The sequence below is a fragment of the Rutilus rutilus genome, assembly GCF_951802725.1.
Source record: "Rutilus rutilus genome assembly, chromosome: 23".
Lineage (NCBI taxonomy): Eukaryota > Metazoa > Chordata > Actinopteri > Cypriniformes > Leuciscidae > Rutilus > Rutilus rutilus.
This window is the reverse complement of record NC_140233.1, coordinates 12,022,337-12,049,359: the sequence shown is the minus strand read 5'-3', so window position 1 is coordinate 12,049,359 and position 27,023 is coordinate 12,022,337. Positions and strand designations below refer to the sequence as shown.

Here is a 27,023-nt window from a genome sequence, read left to right as displayed (position 1 = left end):
TTCACAAACTACGTTGGACAAGTAATGTGCCAAAGTATAATGTTACACTTTATTTTGATGGTCCTTTTTAGACATTCTACTAACTATAAGTAACTTTGCAACTACATGTCAGCTTACTGTAGACTGTTAATAGACTGGAATAAGTTGACTTGCAAAGTTACTTATAGTTAGTAGAATTTTTAAAGTGGACCATCAAAATAAAGTTTAAGGGGTTTGTTCAAATCGTTAAATGAACAATAATAACATACATTGATTGGACAGCACTTTATTTTACAGCCCTGTTCCACATGCATACTATGCACTTATGTAATTGCAATAACTGGGTAATAACTAGGTACTAACCCTGAACCTACCTCTAAACCTAACCTTAACCAATGTAGTTACCTTGTTTTACCCAGTACTTTCTCAGGTAAGTACAATGTAAGTACACGCAATTGCACGTACTGTAATTTAAAATGCAACCATTATTTGTACAGAAATGCACTTACAGTGAAAGTCTCTGGGGTGATAGTTGTAGCCTATGTTTGCCACATTGACTATATACAACTTGCAAGTGCATATACATCATGAGACAAAAAAAGTTGCCCATTTCTCTCCAGTGCCTTTTTGAAATGGGAGACAGTGTGCGTAAAAGCAGAGGAAGAGACTCTCTCGGTTTAATTGTATGTGACAGGACGGCTGGCATGCAGACTTCAGCCATGCTATAGCTACAGTACACTGAGACGGAGAGCTGTGCTACATATACTACAGCATGTACAAACACAATGGCTAGGAATTTATTGTGATATATGAAATATATTGTGAAGAGTGATCTTTGTATGACAGGAGGGTGTGAGGGGCAGGCTGAAAAATAAGAGGACTTGGTAATGTCATCTGAAAAGGTAAGTTGTTTTAGTCGTTTGTGATGAAAGATTACAACGACTTGTAATTTTGAAACTCTTCAAATGATCACAAAAAGAGCAGGAGTCTCCATAAAGGAAACAAATACACTATCGTTCAAAGGATTGTGGGTTGGTAAGATTTTATAATGTTTTTGAGAAGTCTCTTATGCTCAGCAAGGCTGCATTTATTTGATCAAAAATACAGTAAAATATTGTGCATTATTATTACTAATAAAAATAACTTTTCTATTTTAATATATTATAAAATGTAATATACTCCTTTGCTGGCAAAGCTGAATTTTGTATATGTATATATATGTATATATGTGTATATGTATATATGTGTATATGTATATATGTATATGTGTATATGTGTATATGTATATATGTATGTATATGTATATGTATATGTATATGTGTATATGTATATGTATATGTATACTATACACACACACACACACACACACATACATACATACATACACACACATACACAAGAAATCCATGTTGAGTGGTGTTTCCTGCCAGTGATGTAATGGGGTCATTTATTTCAGTAAACAAAACAGTGGGAGGAGACCTGAGTTGGCCTGCTGATATTTACAGAGAACAAACATACTCTCTCGTTAACACACACACACACACACACACAGCTTGTACCAAATACCACCACGACACCAACAAAGCTTGTACCAAAACTGTCAAATATCCATTCCATATAAATGACACCTATAAACACACAATATGTAATAGGATTATAAATTGAAATGAATATTGATTGTCTGATTTCAAGAACTAGATGTTGAAATGGCTGATGTGAGTGTGTGTGTGTGTGTGTGTGTGTGTGTGTATCCAAGACCAATGGGGATCTCGTACGGCATTCTGCAAAATTCCCCCGAGCCTGTCTGCTGAGCTGAACGTCTGATTGAGTCGTGTCACACTAATCTATCCTGACAACACGCGAGCAGTTGCCATGTACCCCTCCCAACCCCTAATGCACTTTTTTGTGTGCAAGAGAACGAGAGAAGCCCATCCGCCCCTCCATTCACTTCAGAGAGGATGACGTGGTGTGTGTGTGTGTGGCAGAATACCCTGGGGTTTATGTGAAGGGTGATTTGTAAAGGAAAGAAAATCAATAGTTGGTCCATAAATGTCCTCTGTAGTAACGGTATTTTTATATAATATCATATAAAATATACAGTTAAAGAACATGTCATAATTTTAAATAAACAAACATTGCATGTATTTGTCTTTAAGTCTGTTATCTAATTGGCTGAAATATTCATAAGATTATGTTAACTATAAGCTATATATATATTTTTTTTTTTCTAGTCATCAAAATGTTGCATTAAGAGATGGACACAGCATAACCTTGCTTTTTATTTTATTATGTTATTAATTTATAAATAAATGTATATTATTATTATTATAAGTAAAGTACAAATGAAATCAAATAATACTAGAATTTGATTGAAATGGTCGGTGCAATTTTATGAAGGAGAATTTTTGTAAAGGAAAAAAATAAAATAAAAATCAATCATAGATGTCCTCTGCAGGAACTCTTATATTTTATATGATGTAAAAATAGAATACATGTCATAATGTAAAATAAACATAACAGTTGCATGTATTTATGTCTTAAACATGTATGATTGGCTTAAATAGTCATAGGATCATGGCTTAAAATAAGCTTATAAGCTTTTTTTTACTTTACTTAGTAAAAAAAATTTTCTTTTTTATTTTTAAAGAGATGGACACAGCATAACCAATGCTTTTATATTGTTTATTATTAATTTAAAATATAAAAAATAGATTTTTTTTTTAATTATTTTTTTTTGTACAAATGAGGACAAATAATACTAGGATTTTATAAAAATTGCCTTGGAAATTTTTTAGCAGGAAATGAAAATTGAAAAGAAATAAATGCCAGAAATTGGGAATAGCTAGAAAAGAAGTCGTTTGTGTTGAACTCTTTCCATAGTTATTCCTGCACTATTGTCTGGCCTGGTCTAATCCCGTCCCGCTCCAGATGGGGTTCAGGCCAGGAGAGAGGACTGTCACCCTGCAGGTGGGTGTGGAGAACGGCTGGGGGATCACTCCCCTTACGCCTCACCTTCTCCTCCACCCCCTCTCCCCAAAATCCTGTTTTTAACACATGACCGGATGCCCTGAATTATTCAACCTTTTCAATATTTCACATGGCCCCCTTTTCCATGTTTGTTGCCCTGGCCTTATGCAATTTTCATGGAAAAAAAAATGTTTTTGTCCTACTTTAAAACACAAGCGAGACAGAGCAAAGGTTTGGTATCATTGGTGTGGAGACTGTTGTGTATGAAGACTGAAAGGGGTTTGTGATAAAGACATGACAAGTTTCTCATGAAATTAGACCGGCAGAATCGTTTTTGTTTTTTTTAAAGCTTGATAGATAAAGCCATTTCTTGTTTCTCACATACATTTTCTAAGACACTATAAATTAAATGTTAAAATATGACTATAAAACACTTGATTTTGATTGGTCAAAAAAGGCATTATGGGTTCAAATATTGTTAAACTATAAAATTGTCCCAGACAAAGGATTTCCATGCTATAGCTATGCTATAGTTTCACCTTTCTTGTATCACTCCGCAGTATCTTTCTTCTCACATAATACAATAACTTAAACTAAAAACAATACTTGTATGTCTATTCATTCATTATTTGGAACACAACAATATGATTAGTGGAATTCATTCTTAAAAATAAAGGTTCTCATTGGCATCAATGGTTTCATTCAGAACCTTTAACATCCATGGAACCCTTACATTGCACAAAAGCTTCTTTATTGTGGAAAAAGGTTCTTTAGAACATTATATAGTTCTTTTACAAACTGTTCACTGAAAGGTTCTTTGGGGAACCCAAAATGGTTCTTATATCTCCCTTTGGAACTTTTATTTTTATTCAAATGAAGCCAACTTTGGGTCGACATACAAAACTATCAAATATTATCCTAACATTGTATATTATCCTTGTATTGTAATCATCACGGGCATAAGTTGTAATTGCTGCCTAACACGTTTACTGTGTCTGCTTAACTGAATACATGATGTTAAGTATAAGAACACAGCATATTACAGCTGTATATCACTACCATATGGACATTACTTTGATACACTCATCTTTGAAACAAGCATTTTCTGTAAAGCTGCTTTGAAACAATGTGTATTGCGAAAAGCGCTATACAAATAAACGTGAATTGGGTTTTTAATAGTGAATTGTACAGATGGTTATAACAACAAAAACCCTGATTATGCCTACTATGCTTTATTTAAATAAGCTTAGAGTGTTAAAATGGGCAATGTCAGCAATGTCAACTTTACTACACTGAACTAAAATAACTACATTGTGTCATTTTGCATACCTCCCTAGCCACAAATTTGGGGTGCTTTGAGAGACAGAGACGAGGAAAGCGAACTCTCGAGGTTGGGCATGTTGGCTGGTGACCAGCGGGCTCAAGCCGCCCCATTCTCCCACTGTTTCCTTCAGAGTCCTGGCTGCCGCTACTCGCCAACCCCCCTGACCTTCCATAAGGCCCCAGCCCAGGACACCGCGCCTGTCCTGCCATGTGGTTGGCTGTACACTCCTCTCTCACAGGACCCTTTTCATCCAGAATGGGGTGGGGGTGTAACATCTTCTGTAAACACACACACATAAAAATACAGTCGAAAATATAACCAAAGATGTAGACGCACAAACAGCCTGACACACATGCGGCACCTCATGAGCGAGTTATTATTAAACTTTCAGGTCAATTGTGTGGTAGAGACTCAACTTGAGGCTTTCAGCAGCATAGTGCAGTAGAACTGATGAAACATTCATGCTCAGAGAGCCACGTTTCTTTTCTTTTTTGTGTGTCCATTTTCATTATATGTCATCTCTGTTGAGTCGTCAAGATCTCCTAATTCACTAGTACCTCTTACAGCTAATCAGCCTGACATGTGAACTTGCATAAACAGAAATCCAAAACTACGTGATTGTGAGTTTGTAAAATGAACACCAGAGAATAGCCCCCATACCCTTTTTAAGTTTATATAACCAATTCATGCAGGATGTAACAGGCTTTTAATTATACATTATTCAAAGTTTTAGAAAACGCAATAACAAAATGAGGATCTGCTTAAAATGCTTTTTTAAAAGCACTTCCGAACCCTGACATGATAAAATAGATACAAATATTTCTTGTTTCTCATTACATTTCCAAAACACTAAAATAAAAGGCAAAATTGTAAATATGACTATAAAATACACGATTCTGATGCAGGCATTCTATGTTGAAATATTTTTAAACTGTAAAACTGTCCAAGGCAAAATATTTCCTACTTAGCTATACTAGTTGTACGTCTCTTGCATAGTATTTATCTTCTCAAATAATACAATAACTTAATATTTTTGTCTATTTATTCATTATTTGTTACACAATCATATAATAAGAGGCATATTGTACAGTCAGATGGTCAAACACACACACACATTATGCCAACTATGCTTTTCATAACTAACTAACATGGATGTTTAGTAACATTAACAATCTGCAATCAAATTACATCAAGATTAATCTCAAAATGGCTGAACTGCGTAGACAAAAACAGGCATCTGGTGGGGGCCGCTGTCCCGGGTCCTCAGAGTGTGGCCGGTATAGGGGTTGCCCCTGCCTTCTGCCTATAGAACAAATGTGCCCAAGTTTGGACCCAGGGTTGCCCACAGTCTGCTTGCACCAGCAGCCAAGACCTCCATATGCCCACCCAGCTGACACCGTCTCCAGCACGCTGTGACCCCAATATACAGTAAAGCAGACCAACACTTCCCAGCACATGCCCAGAACGTACACAGAACCAGTGCACTATGATACATCCATGGATATGCATGCATTAGTGCTGGGGAAGCTACTTTGGAGGTTGCCAAGCTAATCATAATTTCAAGTAGTTAAATTACTGCCAAGCAACTATTTAGAAAAGGCAGATTCAAGTAAATGCCACTGAAGCCTTTAGGGGCCTTCGGTATTTTTAATCAGAGCCATAATTAAGGCATAACAAAAAAATGAACAGTAGAAATTATTAATATTAAAATGATTTAATTAAATGCATTAATTGACTTTATTTGAACTAAAAGCATTTATATAAAATGTATTTTAACCATCAAATCTGTAAATAGTCTGTCAATAATAGTGAGGAATATATACACTCAACTACTACTCAATATAACTTATATAACTACTCAAAATCTAGTTTGAGGAGAGTAGTACAAAATGTAACTACTCAAATTCTAGTGAAATCTGAAAGAACGGATTCAAAAAACAATTCACAGATTCTTGCCCCTCCAAGAATTTGAGTTTTTAAAGGCCCCATTTACACCTGTTATTAAAATACTTTTTGGTTTACTGTGTTAAGTCACACAAAAGGAGAGAAATATACCTGAATCTTAATTTTATAACACTCCATTTACACTTCTCATTTCAAATGGATTGTATGAAACAAAAGTTAAAGGTATAGCGGAGGATTTTTTACTTCCGGGTGGATCACCTATACTATTGGTCCTCCTAATTGTCAATCATTCTGGTGAATCAATCAAACTTATTCAAAAAGTGGAGAGGGCGGGTCTTATCTAAAATTCGGAAAGATCCTCCACTATACCTTTAATATCAAAGGTAAATAGGGCCTTATTGCTAGTTACTTCCCAACATGCATGCATGCACTCAAATACACACAGAAATGTGGTTACAAAGATCAAATGCAAACACAGTAGCACAGGCATATGTAGTTATGCAACCCTAATATCAGTGCGTCCATTAAAAGTCAGAGCATTAGTAACCACAAAAAACAAAAGCTTACTGATCTCTGAGCAGCTCTCACAAAATTTACAAAGCTTCTGATACATTAACACTTATCAGGAGTTATCCTCGCCTAACAGCCACCGCTGAAGGCTCCCGTTGCATGAATATTTTACAAGATTAATATTTAAACACATCAAATGGAATATGGAAAATAGCATATTGAACAGAAACTCATTAGCCCACAAGAGAGAAGCTAAGTAAGTTTCATTCAAAGTGCCTTTTCATTGTGTGTGAGAGTGAAATGGGAGGGGGTTTGGCTTAGAACACACACACACACAAAAAACTTGCGGACGGACGGACGTTTTCTTAGATATTGGGTAAAAAGATTATGAGCAACCTATATAAATTGACATGTTCAAGAGTTCACTATGACATTTGGCAATAACTACCATCTGCTGTTTAAAAATAGTCTACTAAAAGAAGCACTAAACTAATGCAAAACAACCAATCAACTGTCTAGACTTCCTTTATAAATGGCTGGATGGCTTTCAAAAGCAAGTCACAACTTTTTTGGCACGTCAAGTTTAGGGTTGTGAAGGAGACTTCATGCACACTGAGGAGGAGAGAAGCCAAAAAAAGAAACGTCACGCCGCAAGATCACAAGACTGCCTTTGGCCAGAATCATCAGAGCTCCATTGTGATTTATAATTTCTCTCCACATATTTTGAAGTGAATATGAAAGCAGTTTAAAAGTGCTATAAAGAGTGTGCTCCAGCAGACACATTTTTTGTTGTTGATTTTAGTTGCTCTGGTTCAACAGAAGTACTGGACTTCATACATTTAACTTTAACTTTTAAATCTTTATCCAGATGTATTATCTCCATTATATTGAAGCTGAAAAGGAAAGAAACATCTGAAATAAAGTAAACTTACGGTGGGAAAGGCATGATGCCCTTTAACATGTGGCGTCGTGCCAGATCACGGTGGAAAAAAGACTTGCACGTTGTCATATATGACACTCAACAATACTTGTTTGCCTCTGAGCTGCCTGGAAACAGCTTGCTGGCTGCTGATGATGGCAGACCCTGGAGGCCACCAAATCCCTGAGGTAAAGGGAGGAAAACATTAGTAACAAGATAACAGGGGAGGAGAGGGCTCAGGGAGCTTAGCTTCTTCAGGTACCTGGGCCTGCTCTTAACTCCTGAACCAGCATCCCAGAGACTTGTGTCAACAAGCAGTGGGTGTGTTTTTTTTTATAATGGTTGATTATGATGCTGATTTCAGTTAATACATTCCATGATTATTCTCCCAGTCTGCCTGACTGTTTATATCATATCATACACTTAAAGAGTTACAAATAAATAGTCATTTAATCAACTTTCTTTTTTTCACTAAATCAACAGACACACAGCCCCTATTATAGTGACAATCCCCCAGGAATAACTTTGTTCAAGAACAAAATGCTGATAGCTCATGAACTGCCCCATGTGGTGTTTAAACCTATAACCTTTCAGTTACCAGGACAGATCTTTCAGTTTTTAAAATAGTTGTTTATTTTGTCTATATTTTGTTTGTTTATTTTAGTTAGATTTAGTTTGTTTTAGTTACCAGAACAGATTTTTATTTATTTTTTAAATAATTGTTTATATTTTGTCTAGATTTGGTTGTCTATTTTAGTTAGATTTAGTTTGTTTCAGTTACCAGGACAGATCTTTATTTAAAAATAAATAGATAATTGTATATATTTTGTCTAGATTTTGTTTGTTTCAGTTACCAGAACAGATTTGTATTTATTTTTAAAATAATTGTTTACATTTTGTCTAGATTTGTTTGTCTATTTTAGTTAGATTTTGTTTGTCTCAGTTACCAGGACAGATCTTTATTTTTTATAATTGTATACATTCTGTTAGGTTTTGTCTATATTTTGTTTGTTTAGTCTCATTAGATTTTTGTTTTAATACCAGGAAATAGTCATTTGTTTTACATAATTGTATATATTTTGTTTGTTTATTTTATTCTGTTTAGTTTAGTTTTTAATTGTTTTGTTTCAGATACCATGAATTTCAGATCTTACATTTTTCAAATAAGTGTTGATATTTTGTATTATACATGTATGGTCCATTTTTAGTTTGTAAGCAAACAACAAAAAGAGATCCCCAAAACAAAATATCAACTAAACAATTGCAAAAGAATGACTTCAGCGATACCATGGTACAGTGATGGCAACCAAATGTTAATACCTTGTTACTTTGACACATACCATGAATCTGAAATGATTCATTTTCTTATTCATTTTAATTCACCATGGTATTTACACAGCACTTCAAACAATGCCATATAAAGTAGTACCATAGTACATGTCTAGAAAACTTTGGTATTACCATGATACCATGTCCAGAAAAATAAATAAAATAAATAAAACAACATGGTGCTTTCTGTTAATGTACTGAATACATAGTCTAATAGTATAAACAATTATAATGCATGCAACACAAGTCTACTCGAAAAGATCTATGGAAAACCATTGATAAGTGCCATAATCAAGACACTGGGGAAGCTGTTAATCAGTGACTGCCATTCACAACCTGCAAGAGACGCTTAACAAGGGGTGAATTCTGCTGAGACTGTGATGGCTTCATTACACTGGCCTCACTTACCGTCTGAAAAAAAATTAATGATTTAATGAACAGAGTTAAGATTTGACACCACCGCAGCACTCCAGCGCTAAATCAGAAATAATGAACGAGCCATTAACGAGGGGCTGGGTGAGAAACACCTGATCCCCCCCCTCCCCATCCCTCTGTTTATCTGTCTATCCCTCCCTCCATCTCTAATAAACAGTCCACAGCTGAATCAGGGCATCACCTTCACCTGCCTCTGCAGCACTGAACCTCTGTCTATCAGAATACACCCACACACACACACACACTGCGCCTCTGTCTGTCACACTACTCCTACGCAGTGTACTATACGTACACACACACACACACACACACGCACACACACACACACACGCACACACACACACGCACACACACACGCGCACACACACGCACGCACACACACGCACGCACACACACGCACGCACACACACGCACACACACACGCACACACACACGCACACACACACGCACACACACACACGCACGCACACACGCACACACGCACACACACACACACACACCTGGAAGATGAGCTGTCTGTCAGGGAGGGAGACTGTCTCTCTGGGGAGTGTGTGGGGGTCTCTCTGTCACAGTAAACCCCTGTCTATCACACTCGCAACCTCAGACGCGAACACGCATGAGGCACGCAGTAAGAGAAGCACATCCGTACACACCTGTCAACAGAAGAATGTTTCATTTGAACAGGCCTGCCATTGTTTGATAAGATAATGACTGGGGCTGCCGGTATAATCATTTCGTACATTCATGTTCGCTTCGTTATAATGAAGGTGAGGCCTGATAGTTCCTGAGATGCGCTAAACAATCATCAACAAGTTTTGAAGTAAATGTTTTGAAATGAGACAATAAACAAAAACACAACTAGGACAGGAAAAATAAGTATGCTTTACCGGGTTGCTTTGACTCGATACATTCAAGGTCCTTTAACGGATATTTGGTTTACCAAAAACACCTGGCTATATCAAGAAAAAGAATTCACAGGGTTCTCGGTTTTGCTAAATTGTTCTTTGGAGATTAAAAAGTTCCTATTTATGTTATAGGCTTTTCAGTTCAGCATATTTGGTTTTTGGTTTCTTTAAAGCACCAGCAGAGGATTTCTTTTTTTTCTTCTTTTTTTAAAGAACTAGAGAGTAAAAAGTTCTTTGTGGAACTTAATTATGTTAGATTATGTTAGATCTTCTCAAAATTGTTAGCCATAGTAGATAAACAACTGTTTGGGATCAACAAGACTTAAAAAAAAACAAAAAAAAAAACTTTTATTCAGCAGGGATGCGTTAAATTAATCGAAAGTGACGGTAAAGACATTTTGTTCCAAAAGATTTCTATTTCAAATAAATGTTTCTATTCATCAAATAATCCTGAAAAAAAGTATTACGGTTTCCACAAAAATATTCAGAATTATTTTCAACATTGATAATAATAAGAAATGTTTCTTGAGCAGCAAATCAGCATATTAGAATGATATGTGTGACACTGAAGACTGAAGTAATGATGCTGAAAATTAGGCTTTGTCAGCATAGGAATAAATTACATTTTAAAATAGATTAAAATAGAAAAGTTATTTTATATTGTAATGATATTTCACAATATTACTGTTTTTAATATATTTTTGATCAAATTTCCCAACCTGGTCAAGTACTGTAGATGTTTATTAGCTGGGCGGCCACCTAGTCTCTTAGCTAAAAAATGGCCAAAACCTCTTTAAACCCAGCCAACAGACAAGGGGAGACCATTTAAGAGCAGAAAACCAACTTTTTTTTCTTTCTTTTTAGGATTACATTAACTATAGACATGTTCCACTAGCATTTTGACAACCAGAAGGTTCCAAAGTTTTCCTATTTACTTTGTTAGCGCATATTACTAGTCTTGTGGTGAACAATTAATCCGTGCAAGTTAATACACAGAAAAAAAATTAGTTTGCCGTGGTATTCTTTAATCAAAATCTGAAAAGATACTTCCGGTCTGGAATGGCGTTCCTTTTCTGATTTGACGGATTGGGTTGAAAACGCATAACCACTCCCCTCAAACCGTTAGTCTGCTATGAGCAGAGATGGAGAGGAGGAGTGCTAAAGTAAAACCCTGCCCTCTGTTCAATATTCCGTTTCACTTGGAAATACGTCACAACAGCGGAGAAAAGTCGTTTGCAACTTCCGGTTCACAGGGACTTTAAATTTAGCTTTAACTTGGAAAAGTTTGCTTGTGCTAGATCTAATAAATGCCACTTGGTTTGATACTTTGTTATTGAATGCAATGACATTCTTACCTTTTTAATTGTGGCTTAAGAGTCCAAATACTTTGTTGAGCGACTGCATCCTTGATCACATACAGCCTCTGCTTCAATCTCCAGTTAGCCAATGGTCTGCAACTCCCTGTGGCTTTACGCTGTTTGGAAACAAATGCTTCAACATTACAAAATCATGCTAGTTTACCGGTACTTCTTTCAAGTGTTAACATTTCCTTAGCTTTTATGATCTTAACCAGGCCTATTACACATAAAAGGCCCATAATACCAAACATTAATTTAAGTGCTCCTCCAACAAACCCATCAATTATGGCACTCTTTACCATGCGTTCCATTCTGGACACAACTTTACAATTTAGCACTGGGGCACCTCTTGAAACCTGCTTTTAAAGAGCTGTCGAAGAGAGGCATTTTAACTTTTGACAAATAAACAATGGTGCCCTCTGAGCCCGCTGCGCTAAACACCGCTCACCAGGCCCGAATTGAATGAGGAGAAAAATGCTCAGGTCCTTTTGCACCGCACCACGATTTTAAGGAGGGGAGAGCACACATTTCACACAGTTGCCTTTGTGTGTAATATATTGTATCATGGCCATCCTGCTGGGCGTATTTCATATAGATAATGATGAAGGCAATGCGAATATCTACGTGAACGAGTGGGTTAGCTAATTAAGATTATAGCTACCCAGAGAAGTGTCTCGGTACAGTTTGCACCCAGCAAGGCGCTGCCTTCATTGTGGGAAAAGCAGCACCATTTAAACAACAGGGTCCACATCACCTGGAGTGCAATTGATACCAATTATACCATATCATAAAGTAACCCAATTTAATAGTCAGGGAACCAACATGGGGCATTTGGCTCATTTATTAAGAGACAACAGAAAAAGGATTCATTTCTAGTCAGTGAGCTGTCATTTTGTCGCAACGATAAAGCCCAGATCCTAAACTTAAAGATCTGACTGTCACAAATAAGGCAAGAGCAATTAAGCACGACCTGGCGCCAGGAAAGGGCAGTAATTAAGTGCGTTATTGTCTTTTGCCTTGCTATTTTAGTTTTAGTGGAGCTAAAGATGTTTTTGAAAGATCATTTTTGAAAATCAATCCAAATGAAGTATAAATATTATTAAATACAATTAATATGAAAAATAATTAAAAGATTAATGAGACTAACATTCAGGTTAAGATTTATTTTATAAATTTTTTGGAATAAATTAAAGACAGTACAGAAAGTACCAGCTTTTATATAATGTATATATACGCATATTATTCAAAAGTTTGGGATCAGTATGATTAAAAAAAAAATATTAATACTTTTAATTCAGCAGTGATGCATTAAACTGATTGAAAGTGGCAGTAAAGACATATATTGTTACGACACTATTGCATTTTTTTAGAGCTGCTTTACAGCAGAATATAAATGTGTCTCATATTTGATGAAGTTTGCATCACTGATTTTTATTTTCCTGTTTATCAATAAGCTGCTTTGAAACTATCAGTATTGTATAAAGTGCTATATAACGGTGACTTGATTTGACTAGAAAAAAGATTTCTATTCCAAATAAATGTTGTTTTTAAACTTAATTCTCAAAAGAATCCTGATTAATAGAAAGTTAAAGAATCAGTTTCCACAAAAGCAGCACAACGGTCACACTTGATGATAAGAAGAAGAAATGTTTCAGATTGATTTCTGAAGGATCATGACTGGAGTAATGATGCTGAAACTTCAGCTTTGATCACAGGAATAAATTACATTGTAAAATATATTAAATTGACAAGAGTTACTTTAGAGCTTAAGATGCTGGTAGAAACAGGTGGAAACCAATGGTGTTAACTGTGGAATTTTCGGTAATGGATGGATCCGAAGTTCTAGAAGAGGATTAATTATTTGTAATTTTTGATTCTATGAAAAGTTTACAATAACCATTAAAAATTGAAATATTGAACATAATTCTTTAGTGAATTCAATTGAAACCGGCTCCATTGTGAACGCCATAATCCACTCTTAATCTGGATCAGGGATTCCAGTGTGTTTTTTTACCCCTCTCTTGAGGCAGCAGTTGCCGTTCATCCCGTGCCTTTGTGTACGTGCCGGCCTCCTTAACGTTTTAGCAGGGCTTTGACTGGTTGAACTTTGATCTGATGTCTTCATTGAGGAGAACTGCAGGTTACCCATTCAAGATGCAAATCCTTTACCAGAGCCTATAGGCACTTTGTAAAAGAGAGAGAGAAAAACAGGGTGAAAGAGAGAGAGTGAGTGTGTTTCGATAGGAGGGGGGGGATCCTGTGTGAAGTTGAAACACTCCGCACGCCCCCCTCCACACACACACACACACACACACGCACACACACACACACACTCGCGCTCTAATCCACATTGCAATATGGATTAAGGTAGGGGATAACCTTTTCTTAACGTGCAAGAAAGAGTATGGCAAGGACAAGCCCGGGGTGGGCGGCTGGGGATCTTCTCATAATAAAGCAGTGCTGTATAAAAGCACGCTCTGTGTCAGGCGCTTGTGAATGGGCCTCAATGCAGCCCCATTCCCAGGCCTGGTGGGGAGGCTTGCCAAAGACTACCTAGAGCCAACTAAGCGTGAGTAATCCGTCCATACTCAATGGACGGGGTGAGCCCCATTCAACCCTCTCAGAAGTTTAAGAGTTGATCAATTTATTATCTGTGGCGATTAGGGTGCAGGCCCAGTCACCTTCTTAAAGCCCGACAGTTAGGAAGAAAAGAAAAAAAAGAAATGGGTCTCTCTGTTTCCACAGCCAGCGTCGCATAACCGAGGCCCTCTAATTGCGATACTAATGCGCTCGAAACCTCTGATTTGAAATGAACCAAGGCAGAAAACCGATTTCATGCTGTGACAGTTTATATATTGCCGCCGATAGACAAACGGCCCATTGAATAGGAACTGTACCTTCTAATTTTGTTTCCGGGGGAGAGAAAATAATCGCTTTGTTACATAGGTAGAGAAAATTGGGCATAAAATCATTCAGCCATTTTTTTTTTTTTTTACTCATACAGTTTGATGTGATGTCTTTAGATGGGAATTAGATGACTGAAAAAAGCAAATTCGAATAATTGACTGTTGTAATTACGCCCCAAAAAAGGCTTTGTGCCTTTAACGGCTTGTAATGACAACTGAGTTAACAGATCGGTGCGGAAAAATAAACTCTACAAGTCAAACAAGCTTTGTTGGCTAAGGATCACACCCACTCCAACGGCCACAAAGGGTGCAGTGGTTTGGGACAAATCTCAAGTGCTCTTCACACTCACACTTCTTAGCACATGGATAAACAGTTTTATTAGCTCAATTCACAATAGCCATCGTCTTCTTTTTTTTTAAAAAGAATGTTAAACGCCACAGGAGACCAAACAAACGAAAATGACAGGCGAAAAGGGGAGTGTGGTGAAGTCATGCCTGATTCCTCAGAGCAATGATGAGGTAAACAAAGCAGGTTTAATGGGGTGTAGCTCAATCAGCTCACTAGTTCAGTAGTCAGTACACTAGCTACTAGCTAGGGAGTCAGCCATGTCAACATAGTTCTGGTGCACTGAGACGTTCACTTTGTAGAAATTCCCTGACCTCTCACTAGATTCACTTACCAGAAACAATGTCACGTTTTAAGCCAACAAAAGACGAGTCTAAGTGCAAATCAAGACAAAGTCTTATTTTCTGTAGTTACCTTTATATTTTTTTAATGGCATTAACAAAAATGCACTAAGATGTGTTAAACAGTGCTGTAAACTACATTTTTTAAATTTCAATGTATATTTTTTTAAGAATATTCAGTGATGGAAATGACATGGATATTTCTTTGTCTTGCTGGGACTAATTTCACAATAAAACATTTTATTTTCACACTTATCAGTGTTAAGTAGAAATGATGCACAAAAAATATTAAACTTTATAAAAAATATATAAATAAATCTAAAGGCATGTATGTGCTCAAAATTGAAGAAATTGAATTGAATTGTGTCAAGTGTTTTGAATGTTCATGACATACAGATAGGGATCTCGGGAGCAGAATGAGACGCATCCATAGTTATCAAGTGAAATATTAACATTCTTGCTGGGCAAAGCAGTCGTCACCTCCTCGGTTCGCATGTTCATGCCCCTGTGTTTGACAGAGGTCACTGCCAACACACAACAAGCCGCCACCTCATTACCCAAACTAAATAACTTGATTCTCTCTATTAAAGCCATGTGACAAATATGCTACATATTCACATGGACGCTGCTCAAAAGTGAGGCCCCGATTACAGGCCCAGAGCGGAAAAGATTGTTTCATCGTCATTCTCACACTCAATTGACCGTGTGTGTTATGTGTGTGTGTTATGCGTGTGTGTCCCGGAGTCATTATGTGCAATTCAGGCAAGCACGTGGATGGATGTGTGTACAGGGCTTTCAATCATGTTTATGAGGGGGCCGTTCGTGCATATGTGTGTCTGTTTGACTCTTAGCGGTTGTTCCCTCTGCAGTCAATTTATCTTAATGTGAATTGAATGTGCTAACAACTCCAGCGCCGTCAGACATCATTTCATATCATTTCATATCAATCATCCGGTATCAGCCACACTGATCTACAACGGCAAACACTCAGTACTTACGGCAACAAACAGATTTACAGTAAATTATGAAATTTATGTTGGAAGAATGGCATAGAGCACTGAGAACTCATAGTATGTTCAATTTTGACAGCTGGCTTGCTTGAAAACCCTTTAGCCATGACTATATTCACAATATAGCACAGCATTAAGCGTATTACTGGAATACCGAACCCAATTAAGCAATAAATTAAGCAATTCGGCAGCATCAATATTTATTTTAATAAATATAATCATGTACACTGAATATGTTGCTATTATTGAATACTGCTTTATATTATACTACAATACACTGAGGTGCAAATAATATCTGACACCATTTGCGCTAAATAGCACCTTAACTACTATTTACACTTAGTGCAAGGAAAATATTGCTATTTTCCACTTAGTGTATACAACATCTGTCCATATTTGCACTTATAATCAAAATAAAATAAAATAACCACTGCCTACTTCTACTATTAATAATGCTGTAATCATTTTGTAATGTATTTTCAGTCAGAACACTGTATGGACCAATCAGCATCCAGGATCGCAACCACCACATTTGATATAAAGTAATAAACGACTAAAAAACTTTACTGTGATTTTATCACTTTTAAAGGGACTTTGCAAATCATTTCTCAAAAATTAAGTTATCTATTTCAGTCTTTACTTTGAAGCATGTTTCTGGTCTCCTGGCCACTTAACAAGGTACATGTGTGAAAGAAGATGTGTCAGAGCCCCAGGGACAAATCACCTTTCTAACGCAATAACAAAACAGGCCATTGTCTCGCAGATAACACCTTAAATTAGAAAAGCCACTCTTAACACCAACACTTCCTGATTAGACCTGTGAGGAGCTGTGGGCCAATCAGAGACTAGGACCATGGGGCATTCCTTTGTGACATCATTAAGGTAATGTGTGGGTAAAGGCTGATTTAGATCCCTGGGCTGGTCACTGTTGCAGTTTGCCGGTTAGGAGTGTTTTTCTGTTTGGGGAGGAGAGGAAGGTGTGAGTGTATGTGAGGGGCTGAATTCACCTGTTGCTTTGGACTCTTTCGGCTGTTGACTCCTCCTGGGAAAGGAAAGAAAAAAAGTCACTCTCAAGGCAAAATTACATTTGGCCAGGTCTAATTTGACAAAAAAAAAAAAGCAATCCCTTGGGTCAGATCAGATCCATCTGTCATGGGGGAAAAAACAGCAATTATTACCCATACGGTCAAACACATATAGACCAGTCAGACATATTTACAACATCTTCACTATAGGATATTCCTCTCAGACCAGCAGGAACTTTACATATAAAACGAGGTCAGATACACAAAACATGTCCGAAACATTCTTTAGATCCATGGAAACCTTCTACCCTTCAGTGTCTGCACTCTGCCATGCTAAGGAATGGGAGGCCTATCAAAAAACAAGCCAACATCCTGCATTGGATTCCCGCCCTCCCCATTTATATGGAAAACAAAGGTTTACGCCTTGACCCCACCCTCCATCAATCAAAATATTTACAATGGCCTCCCATCTGTCCGCTGAACTGAAGCGGCCCGGGTGCTTCTGTTCCTCTTCCCATTAATGGAGGGCTTTTCCTGGAGAGTCGTGGGTTTGTATGACCCCCTGGCTGTGGTGAATGCTCGGGAAGGTCATTAAAACCAGCAACATCACCGAGATGTAATGACAAGCAGAAGATGCACTTCCTCTTTTGTGGGATTCACTGACTGGCTGGTGGCTTTTCGTTACACCAACTCTGCATGGCTCAGTGGATTTGCTCCAGAGGCCAGATCTGGATTGAAAGGTGAAGGATCGTATTGTAAGGAAGAACAATTTAAATACGAAAATATGACAATAAAATAACACTGCAAGATATTACCAATGCACTAAAATGTTTCTGAAGAAGAAACATCTACCAAGAATATGATTTTGAACACAAATTCACAAGTCTTGAACTAAAGTCAACCTGAGATTGATGTTCCTAGGTGGCTGCATCGTGTTATGACCGTTCAAATATCAAAGTACGTTCCAAAGTCCCATATTTGATCTGACTTCCACCTCCTCTGAGGCTCGCGGCCAAGCCGGGGAGAGCGAGCCTTCTCTGGCTTGGCCAAGTGGGTCAGGCCCCCTGGATGAATTTCACTTTTCCGCTTATATCTCGGGAATGCCTATTGAAACTCAGATCGAATATAGATCACATGCTAGTCAGAATGTTCAAGTCATGTTGTGAATACACTGTCTTTACATAACACAATTAAACTCAGGGAATGAATAACTAAAGCATAATGAATTCATAACATCATATTACATTAGTTATTTATTATAATGTTCTTTCAGGAGTTTTTACATGTTGTTTTTGTTTATTAAAATCTATTAAAATTAGATGCCATTTAAGTCAGTGGTTCTCAAACAGGGAGCCTCCACACCAAAGGGGCCGCACGATGACTTAAAAGTATTAATAAATTATTATTAATATTAAAATAATAAAACTCTTAATTAAACTAAAATGCTAAAAATCACATCAAATTTTGCTTCCACCAAAACGCATAAAATCAAAGATTGTATCGGAGAACAGGGGGCCTTCGGGTTACTTAAGGTTCAGAACCACTGATTTAAGTCATAAATGAATAGATGAAAATGATTGAATATGACATAATAAAATACTGACTAAATTTAAAGAATACTTTTATTACAAGACAAAAATGACACACTAAAACAAAAAATTGCTGTAAAATGAACAGTCTTGGTGTCACAAAAAGTTGCCTAGGAGTGAAACTGCGATTCTATGATAACCTTTGTTCTGTTAATGTCTAGTCTGACGGACTGGAAATACAGCTAACGTACAAGTACATGTACTTCAGCATGAAATATGATCAGTTCCACAAGAACTTGTGTTTTTCCCCCTCCAGCCCAAGCCTTTCAAATAACAGAATCGGTTACAGTAAAATTATATTTTGATATGCTATGAACGTCTCTTTTCATTTGCGGCCCCAAAACCATTTCGATTCAGCCTAAAAACAAAAGGCACTGTCTGCCTCAACATCACTTTGCCCCCAGACTTGCTGATTGTTCAACTATCTGCCACTCAATGATAAAAGTGCCACCCAAAAGCATGGCTTCCTTGTTTCTCCCTCCATCCTGCCTTTGTCTCCAAAACGGTGTAATTTCAGAGATTGAAGTCCTCGCCGGTGCCTTCATTCCCCTGCTCTGACAACAATAGGACCCAAGTGCTTTCAGGAATGATGGATAAATTACTAGGTAGTAAAATATTATATCTAAGGTAGGTGATGGGTCCTTTTCTGCAGGGCTTGTCTCCATCAGTCTCATGGCACTGGAGGTAATTATAGTCTGTTGGATTGTCTCTCTCTCGGCATGGGAGAGAGCTCTGCTGTTTGTCATGAACTCATCTCGCCGAGCGATAGGACAGTAATGGTTCGAATTAACATCTGTTGCCTGGCTGGCATTGTGAAAGGCAGTGACAGCCTCACCACTGACCTTTTCTGATTATTGAAAAAAAAAAAAAAGAAAAAAAAAAAAAGGCGAACAATTAGCTCCCCTCTCAAGAGCCAATAGCTTAAATTACAATGTATATTGTACGTTTGACTGAATGACTGTCAATGGGCTCAGATGTGTGATTTATTGTGTCGTTTCATTGCAATCATTTGGTCATTTAAAGGCATTGGTTAAAACCTGTTATTTGGAGGTGGACTGGCGGTACGACAAACTCAGGGTGTTTTTCTGAGGTCAATGATTGGGTCCAGCCCATCAATGCCTCATTAGATCATCGGAATGGTTAACAAATATCAACAGTAGCATGACTCAAAATGTTCAACTAAGCACACAAAACTTCATAATTGCATTTAAAGAATGTGTAGTACTAAAAGTTAATTGAATGCACATTTAAATAAAAGTACTAATAGTAAATACAAGTATGAACGTGGTTAATTAAAGAAATATTCCTGGTTTAGCACAAGTTAAACTCAAACCAACAGAAATTGTGGTATAATGTTGATTAACACAAACACATTTCCTTTCCTTTGTTTAAAAAAAAAACCTAAAATGTGGGTTACGGTGGGCCGATTGCAATAGAAGTGAATGGGGCCCATACGTAAATGTTAAAATACTTACGGTTTCAATAGAATAGCCACAAGACGTAAACAATATTCATGTAAACATAACGATGATAAAATCATTTACAAACCTTTTCTGTGTAAAGTTTTATCTAATTTTACAACTTAAATTCTGTAAACACTAAAACTACAGTAAAAATAATTAGCTTAAATAATACAAAAGTTTTAACAGATTGTACTTCTAACTTGTAAAATTTGGTTTTATCTTATTAAGGTTTTGGTTTTATCTTATATCTTGTAAGTTTCACATTTCTGCTTTCAAATTCTCAAAAAAATTGGCTTCCATTCACTTCCATTATAAGTGGATAATATATATTGCTGATGAATTTTTAAAGTCAAATAGCTATTTTTTTTACAAGTTTGGACCAAAGTATGGGGTAAAACCATTTAAATTTCACTTCTTGTGCGACAGCCCTTTCCAAATCTCCTGCAAAGGAGCCAACGTCTCCTTCACCTCAGAAACAACTTGACCCCGACGACCAAATAATGACAGCAAAGTTGAGTAACGAACACAGTACAGTGGGCAAATATCATCAGCCTCACCCATAAACTCAAAGCTGAGTAAGGCAAAGACGAGAGATTCCACCGCTCTTCAATTTGTCCTCCCAAGGATTGTCTTTTATTGATGGCTTTCTAGGTCAGCGACCCTCCGTGCTGTTCAAAGGATCTAAGAGGCACCCAGATGGGCCCTCTCAAGATGGAGCCTATTGTAGCATACTTTCTATAGTGTCTTACAAATGAAATGCGTAGGAGCCATTAGCCCAGAGTGGATTGTTTTAGGGGGTGTGTGTCCCTCTCATGGGGGGTAATGATGACAGTCTGGGCCACAGATCAGTCATCAAAACAATTGTTTCGGGCCTTTTCTTTTGATGAGAGGCTTTCGCTCTACTCTCTCTCATTGCTCTTAACCGCGAATAAACTCCTGATTGCCTTGACAATAAAAAGCAGAGAAGCTGCGAGTCATGAATGCTCCAATCTGTTGGTTTTACACCTCAAGAATCAGTCCAAGAAAAGTTTGAACGGTTGATGTTATAGCTTTAAATAGAATGGATGATGTAATAAAATCAGACAAATCAGGTTATTTACCAACTTTTCCCTCAACATGATGTTATTAAATCTTTGTCAGGTCATGACAACAGCAGGTGAGGTACTTACTGTTGTCTTAAGGGATTGGAAAGGCAGGTGTCAACTTTCCACCTTGCTAGGCCCAGCACTGTTCAAACTCCCAGACACCTTGTGTGAATTCAGTAGATAAGCATTGGCTGACACAGACATCACCTTATTGAATTAGGCTGTTTGTGCAGGCAGCCACCAGAGCATTCGGCTTCAGCTCTGGTTCTCACCTGTTGACAGATGGGACAGAAATGCCAGTTACCTCAGAGGAAATTAGACCGGGAATCCAATTTGAATACCAGCTGTTTTTTAAGCAATTGGAAAGCCCCAGTAGCTGTTCAACAGGGTCATCTAACAGGCCTTAAAACTGAGGTAAAGAACTAACACCGGGTTAAAGAAGAAATGCTTTTGTGTCAACTAACATTTCAGAAGAATAAAGAATTTCTTTAGAACATTTGTTCCTGTTGTTAAATCTTAAAACAAGTTAAAACCGAAATTAAATAAATCGGTATCAATACTCAGTCTTACAACTATTCAAACCAACCATTTTTTTTTTTTGGCGCTTTCAATTTACATGTAGTAATACAAAATGACAGAAAAACAAAGCCGCTATAAATCACCACCATCAATGAAAAAAAGAAAATCCAAATTAGAGCGTGCAACCATGGGTAACAAGCTAAATTTTGCTAAACCCCTGTCATCAAATCCATTGTGATCGTGTTGTTTGATTATCATATTTAATTTGTAAGTTGGGCCGGTGGGAGAGCGGATCTCTCTAATCCCCTTTCTCTCTCCTGTGCTCTGCTAATTTGAGTCTGTAATGTCGTATGCTTGTGTGGCAGTGATTGCTATCAGTGACACAAACCTCCTGGGAAGTCTGATCTGACTGGTGGGGCCTCATAGACTGATCTACAGGACTATCTTGCTATATTTGCATAAGCGGCAGGCAGCTTTGATACTGGACAGGCAGGTGTCATGCATTCTGTGATCGTAAGCTACAATCATGTCTGGGGTTGCTGTTATTAACACTGATAACGGATATGTTTTCATTAAGCAGTCTAAGGAATAGGTCCCTCTATGGAGACTCTGTTTTGAGGGACGAAACGTGAATGCAAACGACTGCAATGCAGTAATATATATATAGCTTTTCTGCCACTGGGTGATAGATTTAGTCCAAGTTTGGAAAAAAGAAAACATAGTTAACCAATGACTAGGGATGTACCGATTTTAAATTCTGACTTGTGCAGAAAATGATCATATTATGACAAATAATCGATAAATGGCTAACATCTATACTATTTTGTCTTATATTCAAAATAAACTATAAAAATCAATGCTTTAAATGCTATACGTCAATTTAGGCATTACAACATTATAATGTACAGTATGGAAAAATGGATATTCATTTTGAGATTTGCATTGGCAAGTTATTAAATTAGTATTTTTAAAGATTAACTTTATGTGAATATTATGCTACCAATATATCATGCACCTTTACCAATGACTTATATGACATGAACTCTGTAAGGTTGCTGGTTGCTGTTCTATATTTAGCCTAACTGAACTGCCTTGAACTGATGTTGATGTAATTACAAAACACATCACAAATCCACAAAAGTCCAAAAGACCATAGTTAACATCATTCAACTTCTCTTTTGTCCAGCATTTTGACATAATGGACATGGCCTCATTCGCAGAGCTGTGCGGTCTGTACTTGCTTTACAGTCTGGAAGGTATTGTTTAATACGAGCGGGTATGTTTTTCTGTTTGGGACCCCCTGGTTTGAAGCATTTCCAGTTTCCCCAAGTTCCCCACAGTGCCTGACTGCCCAGCACAGCGGACAAGGACTCATGGAGTCATTTAGGAGAGCAGCGGGTCGATGTTGTGGCCTTGTGCTTATTGATCCCATCCAGTCGACAGACACATCCATTTCCCACAGCACACAGTGGGACAGGAACAACAGCTTGACACCCCTAGATCATCAGCTCATGAGGAGAGGTATCTTTTTATGTGAGGGATTTTCTTGGAATGTTGCTTTGAAGATGCGGGAATGGGGAGCCATGAATGGTGAGATTCTTGAGAGAAAAGCAGCTCTTGGGATGGAGGGGTCTGTCAGCAGGGGCTGCCACTGTTGAACTATGGCATCCGAGGTATTCATGGACAAAAGGAAACTTCTACCAGCTTTGACCACTTCTGACTTTTCTTCGAGAAGGAATCTAGGGTGAGAATTTGGGAATATTTAGGAAGACCAATGCGCATTTGACAGACAAACTAGTCGTAGAATCAGAACATCTCACTTTCTTTAATTGGTTACTGAAAAACACAGCAAGTGATGTCAAACATCTGCAAACAGAAGAAACAAATCAGTGTAAAAGTGTCCCAGTAAACGTGGCCATAATTCCAGGTCATTGTGGTAATTGCACAAAGGACAGCTGATCTAACCTCTCACATTTAAATGTGAGACAGCGATAGATCCAGTCACTGGTAGCTATGACTGCAAATGGCCAACTCATTTACAATCTGAATCCCATTTGATTCCCAGCGGCTCTCCCAGGCATCTCTCTCCACAAGCTGTACCACCCGCCACTGAGCCGGAGACAGAGAGCCAGCTTGCCACATATGGATCGTCCCTTGATATCATTCAGTCAGCGTGTAATCTTATTATGCAAAGTCTTAATCCGCACCTATGTCCCAATGCCCAAGGGTGGCAATATTGTGATATCAAGGTTCTGGTAGGTCATGTTGCGTGATCCCTACTCTATTCTTTGGAGAAGATGGGGGACTTAAAAGCCATCCCTAGAGGCCAAAGAAATGGAGAGAAAGAGAGATCTGGGGCGGGTCCAGATGTATGGTTTTGTCTTGATTTTTTTCCCTTTTGGATGACAAGATTGACATGAGGTCTCCAGCAAGGATTAGACTTGATTTGGAGCAGTGGGATTTTTTCCAGCAGACACATTATTGGACAAGGGAATAAGGGGCCACCAGCATGGCGAAATTGGATCAGGATTGGCAATCGCTGTGAGTCAGCAATGGAAACATCAACTGCTAAAACAGCAGCTGCCCTGCAGATCTCTCCCCTCCTTTCAGGTGAAACCACCTTCAGTCACTCGGAAAGGGAGCGGATGGAAAGCGAACTGGGGGTGGGAGAAGCAAAGAGATACGAAGGCTAGTGGTGGTGGGGTCATTTTGATGTTGGTGAGACTTAACACTGGCGTAATGGGATTAAGAGAAACACCTTTGTGCCCGGAAAAAAAGCCACCTGGTGCTGTAAAGAGAAGAGCTGCAGCGAGAGAGAGACAGACAGACACACAGACCGAGGGAGAGAGGGAAAAGACTAATCCGTTCCCACCTCTGGGATGTCATTCATAAAGCCGAGTGATTTCCGCTCTGCTTGCTTCAAGCTAATTCCATCACCAGGAGCGACAGGCGATGGGAATAAAGGGCCGAGCTCATTATCCCAGCCACGGCCTAAAACATGCAGGCATTCCCGTTCCACTTGGAATCAATACCACATGATGGGTTTCTTAGACCCGGAAGTTGTAGAATGATGTTCACTTCCTAAAAGAGAAGGACAGGGAATAAAACAGACAGCTCAGGTGTGGTGGACACTTCGAAATGACACATCTACAGCTACAATGTCTGCAATTACCACCCACTGCATCTCACTCCAAATTAGAGGGTTTCCCTCAATAGAGCTATAAGGCCAATAACCAATTAAGAGATTGGCAAACAATGAAGTTGCATCTCCAAGCACGCTGTGCGTGGCCAAGCGGTTCCTTGTTGCATTTCAAATTCAACTTGCTGTCGGTGATTAGCAAGTCCGCCTCCTTTGAGACATTACTGCTGTGCCTTTTCAGTCTATCAGGCTAAAGACAGAAAGCATCTATCTGCCAACATATATGACATGCTAACATTAAAAAAACAGGCAAATGAAGGTGTGTGACAAGCAGGTTGACATAATTATCGGCAAGGGAGGACAGTGTGTGTTTTGGTGTAGTGGTTGGGGGCAGGTTGGCTTGATTAACAAGGAGTAGTTATTTTTAAAACCAGGTTCTGACATGTTCGGGCATGCAACGGTGGGGTGGGGGCACCTGAGGGCCCGGTGGCTTTATGGGTGCACCAGTGCTGTCACTTGTTTAGTCTATGAGCACATTGGGGACGCTCTGGCATTGTGACTCCCCTTGGCAACTGCTTTCACAACAAATGTGTAAACAGCCTTTAAAAGAAAACAGTCACGATTCAAACACACCAATTCATATTTCAAGCAGATAGTATAGCTCAGGTCTACTGCAAAAAAAAAAACAAAGCAATCCTGTTAAGGCAGAATAAAACTTACCTATAAGGATTCATAGGTGTTTTGAGAGGTTATACTTTGGCTTAATATAACTGTATCCCTCTCTGTCGGTCTCTCTCTCTTTCTCACACACACACACAGGTCTAGCATTGCATGAGGGCTGTTAGCATTATTGCCAATTGAATGGATAGGATGATGGGATAGGCAGTAAACCTCTGGCTCTCCGAAAGACTCTCAGTCATAAACAAACCAGACAACCACAACACAAGCATGGAGCCATCAGCTTCCTGCAAACATCTTTAGTAGAGTCATCCATCAAAAATAGAGCCAAAACGATACAACCTTAAAGGTGAAGTGTGTAATTTTAAATGCAAATATAATATCTCCTATTCAATATCAAAACATCAATATGAACATAAACTTCTGTAAAAAGCATGTAAAAGAGTAAACGTAGATCTACATTAATACAAATTTGGTCAAACTTTGGATTAGTCCAATTCTCACTATTAACTACGACATTTGCCTCAATAAATTCCTAATAACTGCTTATTAATAGTTAGTAAGGTAGCTGTTAAGTTTAAGTATTGGGAAGTAGAATATGGTTTCAGAATTCTGAAAATGAATAAGGATAATGGCTTGAGATTTTATAATATTTTATGTAAGAAAAAAACAAAACAATGTTCTCCGCCATCTTCCTCCAGGGTTCCCACCTGCTGGCCCCTCTGAAAATTTTGAGATGAGAAGCAAATATGCAACCTTGTCCAAAACAGACAAGCTATTTTAAAGGTTTGAGCTGAGAGGAGTTAAAAGAGGGAGGGAGGTTTCCTCTTTTGTCCAACCGCCTGCATTAAATGAGAAACCATGAGAGCAAAAAAGGTGATGAAAGTTCATTCAAAGAAAAGGGTCCTATCTTCCAGCTACTTGGAGTGCAGGCTTTGCATTAAAGGAAACTCTTTTCAAAGCTACCTGCGAACAAGAACCGGGATCAGTGAAAGTCTTGCTTAGTTAGACAAAGGTTTTGGGTTACCGTTCACACAGATGTCAACAGAGAAAATAACGTGAGAACAGTCACCAAACAACAGAGAGACAAGGTTCGAATTAAATAGTTATGTCATTTCCGCCAGAAATACATGTCAGTACCTAAAACAAAACAAAAAAACTCATATTGCACCCATAGTCCTGGTGAGGTGTCTGCAAATAATTTTCAATAACATTTTAAATATTTTTCCAAACTTTTACCAGAAAAAATAATTGCAATATCCAATAAAATATACATTTCAAAAAAAAAATA

At 38.0% G+C, this 27,023-nt stretch overlaps 1 long non-coding RNA gene across 1 annotated transcript; it reads right to left on the bottom strand.

Annotated features, from left to right (window-relative positions):
• Positions 1-2,721: 2,721 nt before the first annotated feature.
• On the bottom strand, positions 2,722-24,960 carry LOC311283047. Its single transcript, XR_014626005.1, has 8 exons — positions 24,788-24,960; positions 21,481-21,668; positions 17,242-17,276; positions 13,646-13,815; positions 11,629-11,747; positions 9,869-10,021; positions 7,618-7,787; positions 2,722-4,548 (listed from the first exon to the last, which is right to left on the bottom strand). It is a non-coding gene; the product is annotated as an uncharacterized lncRNA (long non-coding RNA).
• Positions 24,961-27,023: the final 2,063 nt, after the last annotated feature.